The sequence below is a fragment of the Chenopodium album genome, chromosome 14 (assembly GCF_948465745.1).
Source record: "Chenopodium album chromosome 14, dcCheAlbu1.1, whole genome shotgun sequence".
NCBI classification, from domain to species: domain Eukaryota; kingdom Viridiplantae; phylum Streptophyta; class Magnoliopsida; order Caryophyllales; family Amaranthaceae; genus Chenopodium; species Chenopodium album.
Genome location: NC_137847.1, coordinates 18,852,522 through 18,857,365, shown reverse-complemented (window position 1 = coordinate 18,857,365; position 4,844 = coordinate 18,852,522). Strand labels below are relative to the sequence as shown.

General features: G+C 40.6%; 1 long non-coding RNA gene across 1 annotated transcript; it reads left to right on the top strand.

The window, feature by feature from the left end:
- The first annotated feature begins 3,400 nt into the window (after positions 1-3,400).
- On the top strand, positions 3,401-4,588 carry LOC145579059 (uncharacterized). The gene is made up of 4 exons (XR_014098987.1): positions 3,401-3,644; positions 3,720-3,857; positions 3,922-4,032; positions 4,102-4,588. It is a non-coding gene; the product is annotated as an uncharacterized LOC145579059 (long non-coding RNA).
- Positions 4,589-4,844: the final 256 nt, after the last annotated feature.

The following is a 4,844-nucleotide window of genomic DNA, read 5'->3' as shown; positions in this document are numbered from 1 at the left end:
AACGATCCAGGAGATCGTTAACTCCAATAGGTCTGGAACCATGACTGGAAATTCGGGGATGAAGGTACAAATCCAACTTAAAAGAGATTGAACTTGCCCTAAATAGGCCTCTACTTTATTTTTCTCGTATTCATGTGCGCTTTATGACTAACATGCAATCAATAGGTTAACCCAAAACCTATTTATCTATGTTGGTTGAATTTAATGCACAAGCAAAACTATTATTGGCGATCACTTGAATTATAATCATATTAGCCTAAATAAGATTATTAATTATCTTATTAAGCGTGATTACAAGTACAAATTCCCTTTAAACCTGCAAGAGAAGGCGTGATCAAGCAATAACAATAATAAATATCAAGCAACATAAAAACAATCATCATCATAATAATATTCTCAATAAAGCATAATAATAATAGCAAGATCCTAGGCATGATACTAGCAAGATTAATAACAAACCCTAGCATGTCACTAAACATTAAAAATCAAATCTTTAGCCCTAACATGATACTAACATGATATTAGAAAAGAAATAGGGAGCATCATAAAAACATGCATGATATTAGAAATAGTAGTTAACCCTAAACATGATACTAGGAAGCAATATAACATCCTAACATGATACTAGGAATCAACAAAATAATCTAAGCATGATTTCTATATCAAAAGAGCAATAAAACAATTAAAGTACTTACTTAGATGCCTCGTACCTCTTTCTAATAACAAAATACACACGTTAGTAACTTCAAGGAAAATAATAAATCAAACAATTAAATTAAATAATTGAAATAGGAATTTGGGACCAAACCCTCAGAAATATTCAACCTTTCACGTCTAAGGCGAAGGCAACTTCGAACTTGGCTAGGTGTGTCTAGAACTTGTGAATGTGGAATTTTGAGAGAGGGAAGGTTTAGAAAAAGAATAGAGAGAGAATAAGCTTCTAGCTTTTTTAGAGAGAGAAGAGAAAGAGATGATTGATTGTGAATAATTCTTGTGAATTGTTGATGATTATTGTTGATTGAAAACGGGTAAGATACGACCCCTATTTATAAGAAAAATAGTCCGGAAACTATAGAAAATATTTCAAGTTCTATACGGAATAAAACTGAAATCTGTCGCCAGGCGACAGACATCAGCGCCAGGCGACAAGACCAGTGCCAGGTGACAGATGTTAGCGCCAGGCGACAGGCTTTGTCGTTTAGCGCTAATTAAGAGATAAAACGCGCCTATGTACGGAATCCTCTTCTTAATATGATTAAGCAGCAAATTCCGTGTTTATCAAATTAAAATTAGGTTTGTGCCAAATCACATATTTTATTCAAAATAAAACACTTTAAAATATAATTATCACTCCTAATCTCATTAGAATTAAAAGGAACCTTCTAAATATTCTAGAAGATTAAATCAATCCTAATAACCTTAGGAATAATAATTAATAGGCCCTCCTCTAGATTATTGGGCCGCATATAAAAATCATTTCGAGCCCAATTTAATATAATCCATAACTTCCTCATTATTCATCGGAATTGGGCTTATAATATATCATTGGAAAGCTCTTTTCGAGCCCAATCCAACTACACTATTATTGAACCCTTACCATGGACTAAACCAAATTGGACTGACTATTTTTCATAAATAGAGTAAGAGAAGAAATATTTTAATAAAAACATCCTCATCACTAGACTTTTCACACTTTCACTTTGTTCGATAATCAAATGACGTGAAAGGTATTCATCACTGGGTTTGGTTTTGGGGAGACACATTTGGGTGTCTATAGAAGCCCCCACTTTGACTGAGTTTGGAGAAATGCAAGTTTCGAAAACGAAAAGTCAAAGTAGTGATAGGGACGGAGAATGATTCAGAACATTCTGTGATCCTAAATCACTCTTGTAACGCCGATACCTGCAAACTAGCATTAGTTAAAACAGATAAAAGAGTTAAGAAACCCGTATCTTGCACCGTCGAGCACACGTCTCTGGAATAACCGATTTTTTGTTTGACGATCTTCCTCAAGCTAGGGGATATCGTCTGAAGACTTCTACGCTAGCAGCTGCCTTCAATTTCCACTGTTTTATGACCATCTTCCACATCCTAGGGAACACGATCGAAGTTAACTTCGCTTGAAGTCACCTCCTGTTTTCTGACAACCTTCCTCATCCTAGGGAACGCCGTCAAAGATAAATTCGCTTGAAGCCATCCTCAGTTGTTGTGATAATATTCCGAAGAAAATTACCGAAGACTAACTCTTGTTAATCCTTAAAGCTCGCTTGAACTTTGTTGCTGTGATATTTGCTGAAATTACCGCGGTGCCAGTATGTTGGCGCATTTTGCTGCTTGTGAACCTTTACGTCGGTGCTTGCGATGAGCCAATATTTAGGCGCTTTAAACTAAGTGAGACGATCATTTATCAGGTCGATCACTTACTGCGATTGTAATCGAGCCGATTACTTAATCATGTCAAGTTGCCTATAGGGGCTAACTGGCATACCAAGGAACCCAAAATTGTTGTATAAGGTCCGCATAGTCATTTATAAGGGCCACACATCCTGTCACCGCACCAGCGCACGCTGCTACTTGCTATCGCCAGGATTCAGCTCTATCGCCAGGTGACAGGCATTAGTGCCTGACGACAAGATTGTCGTCTGGCGCTGACGTCAGGTTTTTCGAATAAAACCCCTTTCTTCTTCATTTTGCCTTTGCTTGAGATTTCGCTCGAAAGTTCAACTTGCTCGTTCTCCTCCGTCTCTCAACCAAATTCGCTCAAATTTGTTGCAAATCAAGCTTATTTCATCTAGTTTCCCGATCTATGTAAGTTTTCTCAAACCTATCTCGGTTATTGCTGTCAGGGACCATTTCTCCTGACAGAGGTAGTCGAGTTTTACTTTACTACTTGCCTACTCTTCGCGACCTTCACATGGTCGGGTCGTATGATTAGGCCAACTTGGCCTACGCGGACTTCCTAGTCGGATTGTGGCTTTTTAGTCGTCATGGTTCCTTCGAGGGAGATATTGCGCTCTCCAGCTTTTGGAGACTCGTATAGGTATACTTTATTTTATTAAAGTTATCTAGATTTGCGTTAGCATTTATTGAAACTTCTTTATTCCCATAGATCTGGTTCTACGAGTACTTTCTGTCTCTTGCGCCGGCGAGACCTACGCCTCGTGAGCTTCTCGTTGCTGTGCCTGTTGGGGAGGCCGTCTCAATGACCAGGCTACTACCGCTCGTGTTCGAGAGTCGATCCTCTTGGTATGTTCCTTGAATACTTGTCTCTTAGTACCTTTTAGTAGGATTTCATCTCATGAATATGCGTTTTGTAAGATCCTGCTATAGAGTTTCGGTCGTGGGCTAATCTGGAGATTCCTGCGCTTGCTGCGCAGTACACTGCTCAGCGTCGGTACTTTCAGGGTACGTATGATGCGGTAGTGTACTTAGGTGAGAGAGCGGCTATTCAGCACTCCTCAGAGGTTTTTGTCATTCCTGTTCGCCCTCCTCGGCACATGTTTGACCAGACTAGATTGAGGACTTTGGCGAGTAGGTCACCAGCAGGTACTCCGTGGTGGACTCACGCTAGAGTGGAGTAGTGTTATGGGGAGATGCTGTTGCCACTTCTGGCTCCACCACCTGTTTTGCCAGAAGGAAGAGAGGTATTCCTCGTTTCTTGTGTTTGTCCTTTAGATAGCCCCCAAGTAGATACTAATAATTTGGATTTGTTTTGCCAGGATACGCGTGCAGAGTTCGTTCCTCCACCGGTATCCATTATTTATCAGGGGGTGTATGGTCCGGTCGAGGAGATGATTCCACTAGCTCCTCCTGAACCTCGTTTCATCGAGTAGTCTATACCTCGGCATCAGACTTGGGTGAGTCATTTGTTCATTGTGTACTTATATATCTTTGATTGTTACTGACTTTGACTCTTGATAGTTTACTCGCGAGGTGGTAATAAGGATGGCGAGGGGTATGGACGCCTTTCGCTACCAGCTGGTGAGATTGAGGGACCGAGCCTCCTATCGTCGTGACGACATTGCTACAGAGGTATTTCTCTTATCCTTATCACATGTTTTATTTGTTTATTTTTGCATCTGACTTGATTTATTTTTGCAGGGGCAGCCTATTCCTCCGCCACATACTCGGACGAGACTCGAGGCTAGTAGAGAGAAATCCGGGTCTGGCTCGAGACGTCGTCGTACCTCTTCCAGGGGCGAGGGTGGTCGGTCGGAGACGGCTCATACCGAGAGATCGGAGGGTTCGGGCTCTTCGTCTGAGGGTGCACCTGTTAGGCCGACAGGCCAAGGAGGCGTGGCATCGGCTCCTATAGGGGGTGGTGGGACGTACGAGGTTGGCTCGTCACAGCCACAGCCGTTAGCGATTCAGCGTCAGGGTGAGCCTATAGCTAGTGAGGAGCATACCCCACGATCTACATTGTTCTTTGACGCTTTGGGAGTTCCTCCTCATTTGCGTCCTCTGGCACCGTAGCTGTACCTGTATTTACTTTTATTTGACTTTGTAGGACTTGGCTAGTTTGTATTATATGACTCTATGTTAGACGCGCTGTATATTCAAACTTTTATTTATTTATGCTTATTTTATCTCTGCATTTTTATTTTTCCATTTTATGTGCATGTGAGTGTGTGAAAAATTGTGACTAATTTTGACGATTTTGCGCAAAAATTTCCGTCATTTTTATTATCAATGGAGGGTATCCGACTTTCTCCCCCAAAAGAAAAAATGAAAAATAAAATAAGCTTTGACTAAAATAAGCCTAAAGTTAATTAAGCTCAATTTAATCGAAAAGAGTGTTTGAGATAATGTTGGATAAGGCTTTGAGACAAGAGGTCAAAAAACCA